The sequence below is a fragment of the Trichosurus vulpecula genome, chromosome 3 (genome assembly GCF_011100635.1).
Source record: "Trichosurus vulpecula isolate mTriVul1 chromosome 3, mTriVul1.pri, whole genome shotgun sequence".
Taxonomy (NCBI): Eukaryota; Metazoa; Chordata; class Mammalia; order Diprotodontia; family Phalangeridae; genus Trichosurus; species Trichosurus vulpecula.
This window is the reverse complement of record NC_050575.1, coordinates 254,285,494-254,307,216: the sequence shown is the minus strand read 5'-3', so window position 1 is coordinate 254,307,216 and position 21,723 is coordinate 254,285,494. Positions and strand designations below refer to the sequence as shown.

The following is a 21,723-nucleotide window of genomic DNA, read 5'->3' as shown; positions in this document are numbered from 1 at the left end:
ATGCACAGTTTTCCCACCTGTAGATCAGAGGTTTGGCTTTTAGAAACCTAGAAACCTACAGCATAAGATTGTCAATGACTTTTTAAAGTATTCCACTTCAGGAATTTCACTTTCCTTTAGATGAAGAGCTGGAGAAAAAAATTGCATCTGGTAGGAAAGTTCAGAAGCACTTTGATTCATTCCACAGAACAAGGAGGCATGGTCCATATTGGTGATTTTAGGACTATTTTCCACTTGTAGGGTTAATTTAGTGATTTTGTTTCAATGTTTAATGCTCACTATAACATCATTAAACAAGAACATCATCTAGCCAGCCATGGAGAACGTGCAGCATCGAGGCCACATGTGGCCCTCGAAGTCCTCAAGTGTGGCTCTTTGAAGCCAAACTTCATAGAACAAATCCCCTTAATAAACAAATTTGGTCCATAAAACTTTGACTTAGTGAAGGCCACAGGTGGCCTAGAGGCTGCAGGTTCCCCACTCCTGTTAACTCTAGCCCATCTCTGAGCAGCAAAGCATGTTATAATATTCCTGGCAAGTGGCTAACAAGTCACTACTTACTAATCTTCAGGTAAGTAGTTCTGCAACAGTTTCACCTACTATATTTTGAAATAGCAGATTGTTTTAAGCTAGCATTCACAGGCTCATATAAAATATTTCTTTATATAATTGTTTCTTTAGAACTGTTATAGATGAAATGTAAATAAAAAGTCACTGGAAGAAAACATTACCCAGGAAGGATAAGCTTAACTTAAATCCACCAAAGCAGAGAAATAAAATTCAAACCAAAATTCTAAGCTGATAATTACTATGCTTGATTATTCCTCATCATTCCATTTAACATTAATAATGTACTGTTTCGCCTGTAGGATACACCTTATGAAATATATCTCAGTCCTTCTGACACAGATCTGATTGGCAGCCATGCACTATTAGTGTTCACACAGGATATCCAAGGAGCAAAGAGCATATTAACAAAGCAGTATCTGCCTTCACTTTAAATTTCATTGCCTTTCTGAGTTAAGACTAGACCCTTAATATTTCCATAATGCTATATTTAATTGAATTTTTTATGTAAAAGTGTTCTATTATGATGGTATGTACTGGCATACCATCAACAATGATGAACAAAGACAGTTACAGTTCTAAAAATTTTATTCATATTTGGATTGATTGCAATAACAGCAAAATAAAGAAAAGAAAAATCATGACAAAATGAAAAGTTGAGAAATCCAAAGCTTTAATCAAAAGAAAATGTTGAGGGAAGCACTGTGGTGGTCATCCAAGAAGTTCAACTAGCCCGATAACCAGGCCCGCACTTTTTTCTAAGTTCCTGGTCTGGTTGCTCTTTTTTTGAGGTACACCTATCTCCAAGCAGAAATCTGATTTATATGATACATTCTAATTCATCCATTTCCCTTAGAAGGCAAAGTAACCTAAGTCCTTTTATTCTGATTGAAAAACATCCCTTAATTAGGTTGTAAATTTATATCTTATTTGTAATTCACCTGAAGAGCACAATATTAATTCAAAGTACGGCAGCTTGAGACAATGACATTAGCTATATCTTGGCAGATAGAACATCCAATGACAATGCAGTGACAAAAGATCAATAGTGACTAGGTGAGCCTATAAAGAGGAAAAAGCATTTTGAGAGAAATCCTTTGAGTGCATGTGTTTTCTTCACATTCTCTTGAAAATATATGTATTTCCTTTAGCTTTAAAATAATTTGCTTTCTCAATTTAGAAACTATAGTAGGCTCATCAGCAAAAAGTAATTTTTTTTACCATCTGAGTTCTCAGCCTTATTCTACTACTCACCATAATAATTTTTCAGTAGCTTTTGATCAATTTATCCTTCTAGCCATTTTATCTATAATATCTCTGCAATCTCAATAGCACCATATCATGAAATTAGGAACAAATTAATATATTAATGTGTGTATGTGCCATATACATATGAATGTACACATTCAATTCAAGGAGCATTTCTCTGTTTGCGAGAGACTGTGCTAGGTGCTAAGACTACAAAGACAAAAAAAACAGTCAACTAAGAAACACATAAAAAGATAAGTAAAAGATATGTGAGGAGGGGAAATGCATTAACAACTTTGGGAAATGTGTTGTACCTGAGGTGAGCTTTGATGGAAGAGAGGGATTCTACGAGGCAGAGGTGAGAAGAGGGTGCGTTCCAGGCCTGAGGGTCAGTCTGTTTAAAGAAACAGAAGCTGAGAGGAAAAGGAATGTCAAGTTTTGTGAAGGGCAAACAGGACTGTTGGCTGGGAAAATGAAGTATGTTAAAGGGAGCAATGCAAAATAGAACTAAAACTTTTGACCAGAGCCAAATTGTGAAGAGTTTCACATGCCAAGCATTTTGTATTTTATCCCTGAGGAAATGGGTGGTCACTGAATATTTTTGATCAGAGAAGTAATGAGGTCATACCTGTGCTTTAGGAAGATTATTTTTGGCAGCTGTGTAGAGACTGCATTAGAGATAAATTTGGCGCCAGAGGAACCAATTAGGAATATAGATAGATAGATACATAGACAGATGGATAGATAGATATTTAGAAGAGTAGTATTGTAATTTTCTCTTCCTCACACATGACATTAATTCTCCCATCTCCATGCATCTGCACTGGCAGTCTCTCAGGTTTGTACTGAACTCCCCTCTTACTTCTACCTCATAGAATTCTTCTCTTCTTTAAAGAGCGAGTTCAAGCACCACTTTGTGCATGAAGCCTTTCCTGATCCCCCAATGGTTAGTACCCTCCTTCCCAAATTCTCATGTGTTTTTCTACTGTGTAAAGATTTTTTTTTATTTATTCTCTTTGTATTTATTCCATATATACTTATATGTATATTTATTGGCTTCATCATTAAACTGTAAACTTGAAAATAGTAATTATTTTATATCACCAGGGACAGATACATAGTAGACACTTAAATTGACAGAACAGGCCAAATGAAAGGAATCATGGCACATTAGATAGATTCAATCCTTGAAGTCAGAAAAAAACTTGTATTTTAATTCATACTTATTAAATGGGTTTGTATGTATTAGAGTAATTATTATAAAGTAAATTACTATGTGGGGTAGGAAACTAAAGTTCCTTCCAAACATAAGGTTCTGAAAATAGAGATACTTTCATTTTATTTCTATTTTTAAAGGAGTACTTTAAGAGGAAAACTACAGCATCAGAATTTCTACCTTCCAAATAGTTTTGTTCTTTCTAACATGCTGACACATTTCATACTTTACTCCTCTTAGTAACAGCTTCATTTCTAGGCGGTTAGTTGTAAATTACAGTGCTATTTTTGAAGTTAAACCATTAGGTAGTTCCCTTGAAACTGCTGACTACATCCCTTCTCTCAAGAAAAAATTCTTGAAGGGAAGTCAAGAGATCACTTTGCTACCAACAGTGAAGATTATGGGATACAAGCATTGGTTATGCTGACCTTCCCAACCAACTTAGCTCCTTCTCTTACATTTTGATAGTAGAGATTTGGTGGTGGACTGAATCTTAGCTTAAAAATATTATTTTCCTCAAAATATAGGGTTTTTAATGCAACACAGAACTATCTAACATAACGTCTTTCATGGGAACTTTCTGATCGGGTGTAAAAACATAAATCAATTAAAAATCAATTATATTTAATGAGAATATAATTCTGAGCACATCAAAACATGTAGAAGCAGTGTAAAGAATGTCATTAGTAAAATACATGACCAGAAAAAATGTAGCATGGTAATGCACTCAGCGAATAATAGTCTGCATTATTCATTAGGGCTCAGGCAAAGAGAAGAGAATGAGAGGAAGCAGCCCACTGCACTGGGTCAATAGCACAAATAGTGTTTTGGGTTTTTTTCCTGGAGAACATTGAGTATGAGGTTCACATGGAAAGGAATCATTTTCTATTGGTCTAGCTGTATTGGCAATTAAGTTGGGACTTTTTTTTACTGTTTTAGAATGCTAAATTAATTAAGTGGGTGCAAAGCCCCACTCCTAAAGCCATAACTACTGGGTGCTAAGCTGATGTGGGCATGAAACCCTCAGGGTCCTAAGGGGAGTTGCTAAGACCAGAGCCAATAGTATGCACCTAAGTTCTGGTCACTCAGATGATGTTTGATGATGTCCAAAGACTATATAAAAAGAAAGAACAGAGGTTTTTTCTGGGGTCTCTCACTCTTGGAGGAGTATTGATGTGGAGACTCTGGGCAGCTGTAGTTAAGAGCCCTCTAGCTTGAGAACCCAGATGTTGATGCCTTCTTGGTAACTATGGATTGCATTTGGTCTGTTTATAATGTATCTTTGTAATTTGTTTGCATTTGCTCTGAAGTTCAGGGTGCTGGCCTTTTCCCCTGAACTAAGTAAACAATATTTGTATATTGGATTGAAATAAGATTGTCAACCCCCTAATGCTACTTTCCTTAGTAAAGCATATCAAAAGAAACTGTGCTGGCAGCATTGTCATTGTACAGCTTGTGTTGGTCTTTCACCCCCACAGCAGCTTCTAGCCAAATTGTTACAACACCAGGACATACCCATATTGAGATTTTCAGAACCAGTGAAATAGATTTCTAAACTGTTTTGTAAAGATTCAAAACACAGATGTTTACCCCAATATTGATTGTCCTTGGCTGTGTTTTACCTAAAGAGAGAGACAGACAGACACAGACACAGAGACTCAGAGAGAGACAGAGACACAGAGAGAGACAGTCAGAAATGTAGTCAGAGACAAAGATGGAGAGACCCAGAAAACAAAGAAAGAGAGAGACAAGGTGGATAAATACAGAAACAGAGAAACAAAAGTGGAATACACCTATATTTTAATCCTAGCTTTGCATATTCCTTCCTCTGTGACCTTTGCCAAGTAACTTCATCTTTCAGGGTCTCAGCTCCTTCCTCTATCAAATAATAGAATTGGACTAGATATTCCCCTAAAGACCGTCCAAAATATAAATTTTATAAATGGTAACAAAGTTGCTTTGCGTATTAAAGTTTGTTTAATTTCCCCCTTATATCAACCTAGTCTGTCTCATTATACAAATATTATTACTTTCATTTTATAGATAAGAAACTGATATTCTAAGAAATTAGGCAACTTAGCCAGGGCCACATCAGCAGCAAGTGTTCATACTAGGATCTGAACTTAGTTCTCTTGACTCCAAGCTCAGGTTACTTAGTATCTAATAATGCCTATTTTCCCTTGGGAATTCCAACAGTTCACTCTCTCTGTCTTTTTTTATATTGGTGGGGTATTTCCTTTTTAATTTTTTTCACATTTATTTATTTTATTTTTAATTTATTAGATAACACACTTTGTAAAAGGAATGTACTATCCTTCATATAAGAGGACACTAATGACTTCTTACCAATGGATATATGGTGGCTATGTGACCCTTGGCAAGACACTGAACCTCTCAGTGCTTTAGCCAACTCTCTAAGAATCTATAAGTTGTGGAGAAAGTGCTAAGCTACACTGGTTGAGGTAATTTCCTCATCAGAGAGCCCCCTATCCAGTGAAATCACAGATCTAGTCAATATCTCTATCTATAATGATAGTGCTTAGGATGTAGCTGGCATTTAATACAAATTGTTAATTCCTATTTTGTGGTTATCTGTCTACATGCTTTTCTGGTTTTCCCTGATTTCACTGTAAACTCTGAGTAATCTCTGAAAATTAAGTAGTAATGTAGTCATTTTTAAAAATATGCTCATCTCTCTCATATCATTGGCAAAATGAATACCAGATCCTAATTAGTGTTCTTAGAACATTAACTAACCATAGGTTATTTGGCAGGGTAGAAGTGTGGAAGACTGAGGAAGAAAAGGTTATAAATATTTCTGAATGTTAGGTACAATTTTGGGTGCCATTGATCATTACTTATACTCTTGAATTTTTTTCCCTCAAAATAATTTGATGATCTTGATGATCCTGAATTTTAGCATTGTATAGTCATTGAGTTAAGTTAATAGAAAACATTGGCTTCTGTAGCATATTGTCCTTTCAGGAAGGAAGACAGGGAGATTGGAAATAGAAATCTGTCTCTTTGCCACTACAAGGAGCGTCTTCTTGAGGTGGATATGTGCTTGGCTCATGACAATGAATCACCCCTTTGGTGTCTTGGCCGTTGTTATTTAAAAAAAAAGAAAAACTTCCTCACTATTCTTTATAATGAGTGGAAGACAGACACAGTGGGGGTGGGAAATCAATCAGGATAATGATTATATTTCAGTCAAGCAGTCTTTGTAATCATTCCCCTTTCTAGTATCTTGAGAAAGTATAGTAACAGCAGCACCATCAGAATATAGATTGAAGCAATTCTACATTCTTTTTGCATGTTTTTGGCATCATGTTAGTGGAATCAGGCCACCATGCAACTTTATTGCCATTTATACACAATGTCATCAACTCTCCAATCTGATCTCTTCCCCACCAGAATCTTGGAATCTAACTCTGAGTTCTCATAAGTGAACTTTCAATTTATGGTGCCCAGAACCAAGCCAGAATGCTTGTTTGTGTTCAATCACAAACTTTTTAGGTAGATATTTCATTTTTAGAAGAGCATCATTGCCAGATACCATGAATATGTAATTAATATTATTATAAATACTTTATAAACCAAATAAATTGGCAGCAAACAGTAAGTTGTTTATTAAATGTGAATTAAAGTTGGATCAGTATTCTTGCAGGTGTTTAAATCAGCCTGTCATGATCAGCTGACATTTTGGTGGTTATAAGTCTCTCCCCTGTCAGTAGATTTTCAAAAAATTCTACCCTATAACTGCCAGATTTTATACTTGCTTGAAATTGACCAAGAAGTTTCTTAAAATTATTATGACAGAATCAGTGAAGACTTTCTCCAGAGAGGTTAACCTATGCAATTTCCAATGTCAAGTTTGGGTTGTAGGGAAATAAAACATTTAGAGTTTAAGTGCTGGAAGATGGAAATAATATTCTTTATTTATTTATTTTTTTGGAAAAAATGGTGGGAGCAATAGAGAAAAAAAAGCAAAGCCCACTATGGTGCTTTTGTTTCTTGCTTATGATGCCTGAGTGAAAATATACCTGCGAAAAAAAGAAAGAAAGGCAAAAGATGTTAGCCCAATCTGAACCAACGTGAATCTTAGTGTAAGTGATCTAAATAGTTAAGGAACTTGTCTACAATTACACAGCTAGAAAGTGTCAAAGGCAACATTTGAACCCAGGCCAGAGGATCACAGGATCAGAGAAGTTTAAGAGATTTTTATTGTTCATGCAGCCCAACCCCCTCATTTTTCAGATGAGAAACTGATACTCAATGAAGCTGAGTAACTTGCACCTAGACAACAGTCACCTAGAAAGGTAGACATGCTCGAACAGAGTGGAAGAGTACTCCTCAAGATTTTGGTTGATCGAAGCAAATGCTCATTCACCGAGTGGTGACAGGAGAACATGAGTTTGAATCCTGCCTTAAACCTATTATATGACACTTATTAATTCAATTATATTCTCAGCCTCAGATTCCTTACTTCTAAAAATGGAGAAAATTATAGCACCTACCTTATTTCATTGATTGAAAGAGATGTTGTATTATAAATGTAATAAATGGCAAAGCTAAGATGCTGAGTCAGCAATTGAGTGTCTTTAAGGAAAATACTGAATTGGATGAATATTTGCAGAATTCTTAAACCTGACCTAGCATTTCTTAATCACCTTAAAGCTGAGATTATCAAGTATTTTCCAGTGAATGATATAAAATGGTGCATCACAACTGTTTTTAGTAAGAGGAGAGGCAAAAATTCTACTCCTTCCCTTAATACTATTAATGTTGAGGTCACAAGGAATGTGTTGTGTGTTATTAAGCAAGATATTGGTTGCTGACAAGATGATGGGGAATGGTCATTGTAATTTTCAGATACAATTGAGAATATGTGAAGAGTGAGAAATACTTCTTACCCTTTGAACCTGAGGACTGCTGTGTTGAGCAAAAAGCTTTTGTCTGTCATTAGCCTCCATTACATTTATTTCCTTCTTGTATGTGTTTGATGACTAAGGATTTAGTTTTCTATAACTTTCAAATATTTGTAAAAATATTTGTGTTATTTTTCTTTTATACTTCTAAATGCCTTAAAAATTCTCATGCCATGTGAATATTATTAAGGAAATATTTGTTTATGGATTTGAGGAACAAACCCTCTTTTCCAACTCAAAGCTCTCATGGTTTTTGTTGTGTTCTACTTCATGTAAATTTTTCTGATTTGTGTAGGGCCTATGGGATCTTACAGAATGCTACTATAATACTAATAGAGGAAGACAAGGACAAAAAGAACTCTCCATGGTATCTAAGTCATGGGAAGTCATGTATTTATGCATGACTATAAGCCTGAGAGACAGGAGAGGAGTAGTATCTAGGAATTCTTTTACGTGAGGGAAACCAGGTTTTGTTTCATTTTTCTTTTTGTTTAGAGGGGGCACTGGATGGTCCAGTGCATGCAGTGAGGCTGGAATGGTGGGCCTTGTCCTGGTATCACCCCTTCCTAAGGGAGTTGGAAAAGAACACAGAAACCTGAGGAGACATGTATGTGCAGTGAAACTAGTTCTAAAAGACATGAGTATTTGCTTCATTACACCAAAATCATGAGGAGCACTCTTCTTCCTGCTCTGCTAGAGCATGGCTACCTTTCTTGGTGACCATTGTCCAGGTGCTTTATGTCTAGGGCCCTCCATTACAATTGCCCGAATCCTGCCAACCTCAAGATCCCAAATACTCATTCACTGACTAGAAAAGGTAAGAGATGAGTTTGAATCCTGCCTTAAACTTTTTATATGACACTTGGCAACTCAATGAGATGGTTAAACTCCTTTCTAGTTGCTGTCCAATCTTATGACTGAGTTAGTCAGAAATTGAACTGGAGTCAACTGCTTGGAAGGCAGTTATGCTCACCACCATACCACAAAGAATGACAACAGAATTTGTTGTTGTTGCTTAATTGTTTCAGTCATGCCTGACTCTTTGTGATCCCATTTGGTGCTCTCTTGTCAAAGAGAGTGGAGCGGTTTGCCATTTCCTTCTTCAGATCATTTTTTACAACTTAGGAAACAGACAAATATGGTTAAGTGACTTGCCAGCGTCACACAGCTAGTAAGTGTCTGATTCCATATTTAAACTCATGAAGATGAGTCTTCCTGACTCCAGATCCAGCACTCTACAATACAGTAGTATAAGTAATATTCCGTATGGGAAGAAGAATACAAATTAAAACTGTGACATGTGAGAGATAATAGCATGTTTGCAAAAAAGTGAGCAAACTAATAAAGCTGGAGGAAAACATTTATTCAGAGGAATAGTGAGAGGTTTGGAAACATATGGAAGGGCCCACTTTGAAGGCTATTATAAGATAGGATAAGTAGTTAGGATATCATCTTGTAAGAAGTAGGGTGACAATGATGGCTTTTAAACAATGTAATAAATAACATGGTCATATTAAAGTTTTAATAATAATAAAAGCACAGAGAAAATGTGCTTTGATGAAGAGATTTCTTTGAGATCAGGAATACCTGGGTTCAGGTCCCAACTGTTACATATATTGACTGTGTCCCCAAGTTGACCTTTCAGTGTCTGAGGCAGTCATATAAGAAATTAACTTGTAAAGAGGCTGCCAATTTGCATTGGTGGAGGGAATTGCTTCATCTAGGAGTTTCCTATGTAAATTAAATCATAGGTCTAATCTCTGTCCTTTAATAAGGAATGCAATTTTTTTTACATTCTTTGAGTGAAGTAATTCAAGTTTACTGATGAGAAATCTGAGTCTCAAAAGGTTAAGTTGCATTCTCATAATCATATAGGCCTGATAAAGACTTCATAATGTGTGAATAAACCAGGGAAACTACAAATTTTGATTAATGGAAGAACATTTGATTTTGGGGAAGTCCCTGAGATTTGGTGAAATGGGGTATGATAATTCCAGAAAAGAATAGAAATAGATTCTAGAAAAGTGTACCTTATTTGAAGGAACAGAAGGGATTAGAAGAGTAGTGGAGTGGCTTTACATACTCATGAAATATATAAGAAGAATTATAGTTATAAAAGGAATTTATCATGTTGGAAAACATTGGGGTAAGTATTGATAGAGAGAAAAAAGAGAAACAATAACAATATGGACACATACCTTAAAATACCAGGAAAAAAGGAAATAAATGAGGAGATTGGGAAACATATTACCTACCTGGAATGCAGCCAAGATGTAGCAGTCATATGGAATTTCAATTATCTGGACATCTGCTAGAGCTATAAGCCAAAACACCAAGCAATGTGTACACACACACACACACACACACACTGACTGTAATGGCAATTTCATTCTTCATAGGCTGGAAGAAGCAACATTGGGAATTAGTATTCTGTACCTTATTCTGGTCAACAAAGAGGAATAGGTTTCTGAAGCAGAAATGATTGGAACCTTAAAGGGTGAAAGTGAACATTCAATTTTAACATTTAGAATAAGGAGGGAGACAGAATTCACTCATAGTTTTATTTTAATTGAAAAACTTAGGCAAAGGAACAAGTAATATCATGGAAGTCAAAGAATAACAGTTACCCAAAGGGTACAAAGTACATAAATGAGCTGGAAAAAAATATTTGGCAATTTGGACCACATTGACTGTATTGGGAAAGCAGCTTTGTAGAGAGTCAAGTAGTACGGCAGATACATATGTCACAGGTTGTGAGCTGACCTACAGGATAACTGAAGTGACAGAACAGTGAGCCAAAGAAAAAGGGGCTCTCCTATACCAACATTATATTAAGCTCCCTTAAGCATTTTATATTTTAATGTTATTTGCTAAAATGTGTTTGGAGTTATAGTCTTCAAGGGTATTAAGTACTGGTTTCTGTAATTCTATAATAGAATAGCACCTCCAACTTACAGCATTACCTGTGATCCAGGAAGTCTCACTAAAATTCAAAGATAACTTTAATGAGAATATTTCACATGGGGAGAGAGACAGCAGGATAAAAATAGTCATTTAGGAGAAAATAGTCACAACAGGAGTACATCATGGCTTCTATTATATCAACTGTATGAAAATCAATAGTTACCAAAGTATAGAGATGGGAAGGAGAAGAGGAACAGCTATAAATAGGGATCTGAGAGAAAAGAGAGAGTAAACCTAAGGCAAGGCCATTTGAAGCACTAAAATCCAAGGGGCTAAGGTGAAACTTCAAGCTAACTGAAGAAGCTAAGAGTTCAAGTTGGGGGAGAGATAGAAGCATCCAGAATATGGGGACTTTGAAAAGCTGGTTGATGTAACCCACTTTCCTTAATCTTTAGCCTCTATGGCACTAACATGTTTCAATCCCAGCTAATATTCACTTGATATAGTCAAAATCAAAGATTGTGGTCCCTGGTAATGCCCTTTCCTGGTGTTACCACCATATTTCACAAGAGTTCTTTCTTTTCTCATCTCACATTACATTTTTCATATTTAATTATAACTCATTCATCAAATGTCATTCATTAAACAAACATCTATTAAAACATTTTTGCAAAAAATATTATGTAGGGTGCTAAGGGAAGGCAAAATTTAGTAAAAACAATTGTCCCAGGCTTTTATATTTTATACTCAAATATGTGTTGATGGGTAAGACTCAATACACAAAGAAGATTAGTACACAATATCACTTTTTTATCTGATCCATAATTTTATTGTTATAGATAACTCTGAAGTAGAAAGTAATGTCCTTGAAAGTAGGTCAGCATTGACTCTGTAACTTATAGCCTTCAGGAATTGCCTAGGGCTCTGAAAACCCAATTTTCTTGCCCACCATCATACAGATGCAGCAGATGTGGTACTTGAACCCAGATCTTCTCAACTTGACTTCCTGTCATCTCTCTACTATGTTCATACAACCTCTAATTTAGTGGTGGGATTCAAATAAATTAACAACCAGTTCTCTGCCCTAATGACCATTTTAAGTATATAAAAAGATATACCAAAAAGTAGTTTAATATTTCATGCATTTAATATTCAAATAAGAACAATAGAAGAGGTATAATGAGTTTTAAGAAATGAATAAATAAATATTTTTAGCATAGTTTCATCAATTTTTTTTTTACCTATGGACAGAATGAACTCTACTATGGGCACTTAGAATGTTAAAAAAGAATAAGGAATGTAAATTTGTGATTTCCACATTGGGCAGCTGCCCAGGCATCCACCTTAGAGAGAACCTTGATTACAAGTGCCATTTTAACAACCAGTTTGCCAAACTCAACATAAAATTAGCTATCAGTTCTGCTGAACCAGTATGAACTGCCCTAATGGTATTGGTTTCAGAAAAGTTGACAAGTTAGGTCTGAGTGAGAGGTTGTTACTGACTATGAATAACAATTTTTCACCATTAGAGTCTAGTGATCTCTTCATGTATAAATCAGGGTTTGTTTTTTTTAAAGCCACAGCTGCAGTTTTAAGAAGCTGCAAATCTTTGCTTGTGGATCTTTGGGGATATGTTCCTCAACTTATGAGCATCACAGTAAAAAAAAATCCTCTCCCACACAAAATATATTGGCCCAACATACAAAACTATGAGGATTATTGAATGGAGTTCTTTTGGTGGCTTGATGGATTTCCCCAAACCACTAATGGCTTCCCACACTAATTTCCCTGTATTTGACTTCTTTGGTTTGATATGTTATCATCCTAAATAGAACAGTAAAGTTGCTTGAGAGCAGGACTTGTCTTAATTGTTTTTATTGATGTGCCATCACCTAAGACAGTGCCTGACCCATTAACAAATGCTTTATGATTGACTGATCAATGATTCTTAAATGGGAGTAATTAGAAGATTGGTAATCATGGGAGAAACAGGAATAGAAAACTCTTATGAAGGGAGGAGAAATAATAGTTCACATAGAAGTGGTAGATGAGTCTGAATGGATAATTTTTGAAAGAAATGTTGAGAAAACCACTGTTCAAATCACCAAATTATTTTTCAGTCCCATTAGATGAACCTTCATTTTTTGCCTCTACAAACCTAAACTTATATGAGGAAATAGACATGAGACCCATAAATATATCATTACATTGACTTTATGGAATATTTCTTGCCTAGTACAGTACTTCACATGATTAAATAACATGCCACCTAATTACAAGTGAAGTTTATTGAAATAATTAATGAAATTAAGAGTAAAGTGGAACTTAACTTATCTCTGCATACCATTTAATGAGGAAATTTCTCCAAGTTTAGATTTTCAAGTGCTTTGTTCTGAAATCCTGCCATTTCAGGAGCACATTGTATTTATTTTAATATAATTAGATTCTATTGAAAGGATGCTTATGGAATTGTGTTGAAATTAGATTCATTCTGAAGCTGTAAAATACATTATTCTGAATTGTAAGGGCTTTATATGCAAGCTGATTAGTAAAAGAGACTCTTAAATTCAGCTTTTGTTGGCTGACTGTTTTATTTAGTAGTTTATTTAGTAGCTTTGTGTTTGTGTCTAGATTTTAAGTACTCTGCCACAAGAGAAGCTTTGGCATTTATATTATACCATAGTTTCCTGTTATTCTATTTAGTGTCAGAAGAGGGCCACCTACATTTGTAACCATTGTGAAATTTACAGTGTTTATCAGTGAATCTGGAAAATGAAATGCTCTCAGCATTTGGTTGGGACTTCAAGTAATACTGTCACACAAAGTTTCAGTAAAAAAGGATATTTGATGGATCAGTAAAAAGAGAATTGAATTAGTTGAAAAGAATACTATAGATCATTGTGGGAAGAAAGGCCTCTGTACAATTTTGCTTAGATGCTCATTTTTACAAATCTATTTCATGGATCACTATGGCCAAAACAGTACTGCCACCACCACCAACAACAAAAGACTGTAACTATAAGCTTACTCTCCTAATTGGGATTTCCAAATTGGAATCTCAAATTCACCTACATTTTTATGGCTGTTATTACTAATAATAAACTTACATTCATATGATGCTTTTACTTACCTATGTTTTCTTTGGTACATGGAAATTCAATGAAGAAATCCTGTCTTTCCATTTGGATCAATACTTACTCTGAAATTTAGAGTGTTAGAGAATTGCTTGGATTACTGAGAGGGTAACTCACCCATGGTCACACAACCAGTATATGGTAGAGGAAAGATTTGAACCCAGGTACATCCTACTTGTTGTCTTAAGCTCCATCCACTACACTATGTTGCCTTATTACATTGTACTAAAAACAGACATATCCTTTATAGCAACACCGTGAGAGAGGTAGTGCAATTATTAGCCTTATTTTACTGAAGAAGAAACTACAGATGAGAAAGTTTAAATTAATTGCCCATAAATTGCCCCAAAATGAAAAGTGTCCATGTCTAGGATTTCTGGTTCCAAATCCTGAGCTTTTCCAATAAACCACTCTACTTCTTAGAAGAGTTTTTCTCTTCTTTAGTTATGTAATTTAATCACTGTGATTGTCATGAAGGCCCCTTAAACATTAATATCTCTCCAGTACCTTCCAGTAGCTTCTGGTTCAAGACCAAACTACTAATCAATGATGTAATTAAGATGAAGTGTATAGCCATAGTTGGCTTATGTTTAGCCCTGGAAGATGAACACAGACTAGGTAAAAAAGGTAGAGAGGTCACAAGATACCTACATATGTATCTCAAATATGTTCAGTGACATCTCCCAGGGACCCAGGAGTTATGGAATACCAATCTTTCTTCAATCAATACTCCCTCATTGATTTCTCCTTAATATAGTATAACTTTACAGATCCTCACTACCCCCACAGAAACTTCTTCTTGTGCTTTATTGAACATTTAATATTGAACATTAATATAAACAATTAAATTATTTTCAATATATAAAATTTTATAATTCCCCCACATTTTTATGTCTTTTGCTACTCAGTATCTTAAATTCATCTCAATCCTTGAGGACAAATGGTCCATTTTGACAAATGTTTTGTTCCTTCTCTCAGGCCTCTGGATTGCCCATTACAAATGTCACTAGGGTTCTGTGGCACAAAGATGGGTAACTACTCTAATTTTTATCAAATTTTAAAACCAATTTTCAAAAATGAATTCCTCTCAGAGCATTTCCCCAGGTAAAGAAAATCATCCCATGATCAAATCTAGGAAAATTATGTCATCTGTGTATTCATGTCATCATATGTTCCAAAAGTGAACTCATTAACTTTCCCTTTAAATCCATCCCTCCTCCTAATCTCCCTATTTCAGGCAAAGATATCACCATTCTTCTAGTCACCCTGGTTCAAACTTTGAAGCCCTCCTCAATTCTTTACTCCCACTTACCCTCCATGAATAATCAGTTGCTTTGTTTCAATTCCACCTATGTCTTTCATACTTGCCCTTTTCAGTTTCTTTTTATGTGTTTTCTTCCTACGTTAGAACACAAGCTCTTTGAAAGCTAATTAAAAAAATTGTATTCCCAGAACTTTGAGCAGGGTCTGGCACAAAGTCAACAAGTAAAAAAATATTTCATCTAACACCATCTAATATAATCTTTTCTCTTTAACCATATAATGCACATCCTTATATGGTCTGTTGCTACCTCTCTCCTAGAATCTTGTAGTATCTTCATAATCACTTTTAATACATTCTGTCTCTCCCCTTTTCAATATATCTTCCACATAGGTGCTAAATTTATATTCCTAAAGCAGAGATCTGATTGTATCCTTTCTATGTTAAAAAAAAAAACCTGTCTCCTTATTGCCTTCATGGTTAAAATACAAATTTCTCTCATTGGCTTTTGAAGGCCTTCATAATTGGGCTTTGATCTGTTTGCATGTTGTCTGCCCCAGTAGAATGTGAGCTCCTTGAAAGGGGGCACTCTCTTGTACTTTTCTTTGGATCCCCAACACTCAACCCAGTGCCTAACACATAGCAGGTGCTTAATGAATGTTTATTGATTGACTGACAAGCTATCTTTCCAGGCTAATCACACATTCCTCCTCATTATGCAGTCTATGTTGTAGTCCAAATTCTTTGCTTGTGATTCTCCACATAAAGCATTGCATTTTCCATAGCCTGACGTGCATGGATGAATTTTTTTTCTTCGTATCTGTCATTTAGAACTCCCTTCAAGCTGTGTTCAATTAGATGTTTTCTTTTTCCTTTCTTTTATTCCTCCAGTTGTTAATTCCTCTTCATCATTGGGCAATATTTTAAACATATTCTGTATTTCCTCTTCTGTAATTACATCTCCCTAAAAGACTTGTAAAACAGGAACAACATACACTTATATTTATGTCTTCAGCACCCAGCATAGTTGTTGGCTCATAGATGATAAATATATGTTTATTAATTCACTGATTTTGTATTTTTTAATTTATTGATCTATGGAAATACACCCCCACACTAAAAATATAATGTAAGCTCCTTGAGGCCAGGGACAATTTATTCTTTTTGTCTTTGTATTCTCAGCATCTAGCACAAAGAATGGTATACAATGGTCCTTGAATTGAAGTAGGTATAGAAGAATGAAGTTGTTGCAAGGAATTGGGTTGTTTGGGCAGGAACTTGTTGTAATCTATTCATGGAGCTATTTGGGAAATGGTTCTCAGTAGTGGTCCCATCTCAACTTAAAGGAAAAGTCCCTGTTATTCATGTTATAAGAAACTTTGTAAAGCACTACCTCAATATTCTATTTGAAATAGAGGTGATAGAGTGAGCCCAAGGAAAACACTCTACCATCATGGTCTTATGAAATCTACTTTAAAGTTGATTCAAAGATTTGCCTGATTTGTTTCCTTATGAATTAAAAAGGAATGGCTTTGTGGCCTTTTATAAATCACTTCTCACTAGACCTTATTCTCTTCATTTCTAAAATGTGAGAATTGGACTAAAATGATTTGATGATCCCTTTTTGATTTCTATAAGCTTCTCTAATATTAAGTGAATCCCCAGGAAAATGGCTAAGACTTGATAAATTCCTACTATCTAACAATTATTATTACTGGATGTGGTCCAAAAAGACTTATAAGCTTGTCATTTTATTAACTTGCTTGAGAATGAATCTGATTTTGAAAAGTTTTTTTCTAGACACCAACAAAACTGAATGCTTTAATTTACTATAATTGAGAGGAAAGAATGTGTACAGGTAGCCTAGCTAATAAAGCTCAGCACAACACACAGACATGCCTGCAAGATTTTCAGTGCAGAAAATTAAGGCACCTCTTTGTCTAGCTGAATCCCTTGTTTACCTCAGCATTGAATCCCTACAGTCTGGTTTTAGTCTTTGCTTCTTGATAGCCCCAGAACTGTGCTGATCCTGGTTTTGACCCTGTTTCTGCTCCTGACAATAGTTTCTGTCTCTATCCCTTCAGTTCTGTGATTCCTAGACCAAGGAGTAACCTTACCTTTTATTTCTGAAAATTCTGGCCTCTACCTGCAAAGGAATTTCCTAGCTATGGAATATCCCTGCACCCCTCCACACTCCCAAAAATGGAAAGCCGAAGACAGATCCTTCTATCCAATTCAGTCAAGTCCAATAAACCATTTGTAGCTGCTACTATGAGGGATACACTGCAGTAGAGACTGGGGATACAAAAACAATATGAAGGAAACTCAGTACTAGACTATGATGGTCCCTAAATCCAGACCTGCCCCTGGGCAACGCTAACGGGGGACCTGCTCATATTTGTAAAAAATTCAATAGCATTTTGTATGGTGAGATGAATCAAGTCCATGATGTGTCACATGAAGATTGGCTGGAGGCACTATAAATATTTGAGCTTGGAAAAGAATTGGAAAGACACATGAAGTCTGTTTTCTGAGTATTTAAAAGTCTGTCCTATGGAAAAGGAATTAAATTTTTTGTGGCTGGCTCTAGAGAGAAGTATTTAGAATAGTAGGTTGAAAATAATAGAAAATTTCAAAGTGTTAGACATAAAACATAGTAAAAAAATTCCAAATAAGTAGAAATCTGTTTTGCAGGTTCTTTTTAAAACACCATTAGACCTAATGTTGGGTTGAAATGTTCTTCTTTGTAACTTCTACCCATTCAGTCTTCATTCCTCCTCCATAGATATCCAAAACAAGTTAAATATGTCTTTGGTATGACGATCAATTCAGATATTTGAGCAATGTTTATCCTTCCTTCTTTTATCTAAGAAGTCACCAGTTTATTCATCTATTTCTCATGTTTCTTTGACCTTTTCACATGCTGATTATCTACTTCTGGAAAATGCTCAGCTTATAAAATGAGAAATTTAGAACAAATGACCTGTAATGTCCCTTCCAGCTCTAAGTCTGTGATCCAAGATAATGATTAAAAAATGTAGAACTGAGCAGGATCAAGCAGAGAGGTTGGCTTTCCAGAGTGGAGAAGTCCCTCCAAGTTGACATCAATTAACCACCACACTTTGGGTGCATTTATTTAACATGTTAGAAATCTTCCTCTCTATATTATGAACCAGCCAATTTTCTCTATACAATGATAGAGAATAATACTATATCCAAGTTAATAAATAGTCCATCAATAAACATTAATTAAATATTTACCAGGCATTGTGCTTTGAGAGTCTGTTCCTTAGTTTCCTGCTCTTGCATCATGCAACGTTTTAATAAACACTCTTCTTTCACATCGCATTTAATAGAGCTACTTCACAAATCTTTCCATAACCCTTTCCAAACTTACCTTTCAATATCTCCTGCTTAAGTTTTGTCTTTAGACAAGAAAAGGAAGTTTGTTCATCTTCTGTTTTCAATTTTATGCTAAGTAGGCACTGCTGACTTGAAACCATTCTTCTGTTGTTTTTAAGATAGGGAATAAATTAAAATGTGATATAAATAGGTATCTAATGAGTTAACATATATGACCACTGAACTTCTAATTAGTCCTTCATACTGAATTAATGGGAGTCATAGGAACATGTCAGTTTGATGAACCTGCATGTTATAAAGAATGGGAGTGTTCTTTTACTGAAAATGAAGTGTGAAATATAAAAAGGTAATATCAGATTTAATTTCCAGTCTTTTCTATATTAATAGTCACTACATGAAAAATGAAATTTGGTTGACTTATATTGTGTATGATAAATATTGATTTAAGTGTGATTTGAGTTAATTAGCTACAAATGACATGTAAATGAATCTAAAGCATGCCTTTAAACATTTACATGATACTAGAAAACAATTTAATTTTGTATTTACTCATTAACATAAAGCAGGAAACAGTTAATGCTCCTTGCAAAGGTCCTAATTTTAACCCTGACTCAGTATCTAGATAGCTAGATAGATATACGCACACATATACACATACATATGTGTATGTGTGTGTGTGTATATATACATATATATATATATGTATAAAATTTTGTTTAAAATACACAATAACCAGAGTATGTTGTAAATGTTAAATGACAAGTGGCATCAGCAAAACATTTTCTATCTTAATGGGAAGATAGGTATTTGAGGAGGAAAAATAGAGACAACCAAGGACAAATATTTCTGTGGTAAACAATTTGTTATACATCCATATGCATGAGAGAGAGAGAGAGAGAGAGAGAGAGAGAGAGAGAGAGAGAGAGAGAATTTGAAGACTACAATGGCTTTAAAGCTACTCTGACCAAGAAACAACTTGGCTTCAGACTGTTAAAGAAAGGCAGAGTATTTTCAAAATTATAGATGTACTTTAACATAAATGAAGAAAAAAATCCTTCCCTTGAAGGAAATGGAGAGCTGTTAAAAAGATATCTAACTTCTTCCTCCTCAAGAATTAGAATTAGTTAAAATACCCTCAAGGACACAGTCTTTGGGGATCTCCTTGGGACCCTGATCGATTATCTAACAAGATCTTTGGATGCTTGCAGGTCTCCTTCAAAGGTGTGTTGTGCATTTTTTAAAAATACAGACAAGACTAAGCGGAGGTTTTTACTGGGATTATGTATTATCTTTTAAATATAATGTTCATTTATATCTTTTTTAATATCACCTTTATTTCTGAAATATGTCATTTCCGTCCCATACCCAGAACTCTTTAAAAAAAGATTTAAGCAAAAAAGCTTTCCAAGAAAATTAAACAATATGTCAATTGTTTCTAATGATACATACAACATTCCAACCCCAGAGTTTCCTACTTCTGAAAAGAAGATGGGGAGTGGTACATTTGCTTGACTCTTCTCTAAGAACAACTTAATACATTTGATAATATTCTATTTACTTTTTGGTTTGTTTTCTGCTTGTAATTATATAGTGGTTCTATTTATGTTTTACAGGTTTGGCTCACTGTGTATGTGAGAGAGAGGGAGAGGGAGAGGGAGAGGGAGGGAGGGAGGGGAGAGAGTGAGGGAGGGAAAGAGAGAGAGAGAGAGAGGGAGGGAGGGAGGGAGGGAGGGAGAGAGGGAGAGAAATAGATAGATCTCATGTTTAACATGCTTCACAAACAAGTAAAGTAACAATAAACCAATAGCTTTAGAAGGGACAATATCTTGTAATTGGTATAATGCTAGCCTTAGTTTCAGAACAAATCTACCTGGAGTTAAAATCTTTCCTCTGACACTGAAACCCTATGTAATGCCTTGCACTGACTTCTCTGTGACTCGGTCAAGTCCATGGTGCATCTCTCAGATGCGTATCATGGACTATTTCTACTTTAGACATTTTTACATTTTGGGAGCATGGGGAGAAGCCATCACTACCTTGAAAAATACAAGTATGTCACTTAATTTGTGTTTACCAAATCTGCATGACAAATTGTGATAATGTCAGGGTGAGGGAACTCCTGGTGTGGAAATTCCCTGGAGAAATACCAGTCACAATGTCTGAAACATGATAAGTACTAGGGAATTGCTTTAGGCACACAGAGGTTAAGTGACTTTATTTAAGTTTGAAAAGTAAGGGAAAACATAAAATCATACTTGCTTTCATTGAATGTTAATTGCTTGAAGAAAAAAATAAGCTATTAATGGTACACGGGATGGAGATCCTCCTATTTACTACCCCCAAATCTCATGGCACACTTTGTCCCCATTTGTGCCTCATTAGTCTTAGATTCTAATTTAAAGAGAAATCAGCTACAGCCAAAAGTTAACAGGAGAACAGAAGAAGTACATTTTCCCCTATTTCAATAGGATCAGAAAATCATTTTAGGCACTTGTAGATTATTTAAATAAGCTATTTCATCCTCCAAATTGTACTTTTATTGTTAAGAAATTATAGAATTTAAAAAGAGTATACTGTTATGGGTGTGTTTTATTTTTAAGTTTTAAGTTCTCATCTATGCCATGTGAGCAACAAAATGGGAAGAATGGGCAAATATGGCCAGAAAATACAGTTATGCTTTCCACATCATGGCTTTCCCCATCAGGTCAGCATATGAAATTAAAGGAAAATTTGGGGGGAGTTCTGTGAAAGCCACAGAAAACATGTGAAGGCTAATAGAGGACACAGAGCCTATGACCAAATGCTTTACCCAAATTTTACAGTAAGGTATTGTAAACACCTCATAAAAGAAAAAGAAAAAAAAGATTCAGGTATTAATGGAAGGCCAAAAGAATTAATGTGTTTTTTTTTTCAGTTGAGGGGTACCATGCCCCTGACCCCTGCCACTGTAATAGTGAAATTATATGAAGTTTCAATATTGTACTAAAGTCAGTCTGATACCTATTTAATGTTATACATTCATACTTAGATATTTATATTAATTGTATTTTATGTTTATATAATTATTTTATTGTTATGTTTATTATACGTAATACTTTATAT

General features: G+C 35.1%; 1 protein-coding gene across 1 annotated transcript in view; it reads left to right on the top strand.

The window, feature by feature from the left end:
- LOC118843733 (CUB and sushi domain-containing protein 1-like) overlaps positions 1-21,723 on the top strand; it is a 2,679,416-nt gene that overhangs the window by 1,081,736 nt on the left and 1,575,957 nt on the right.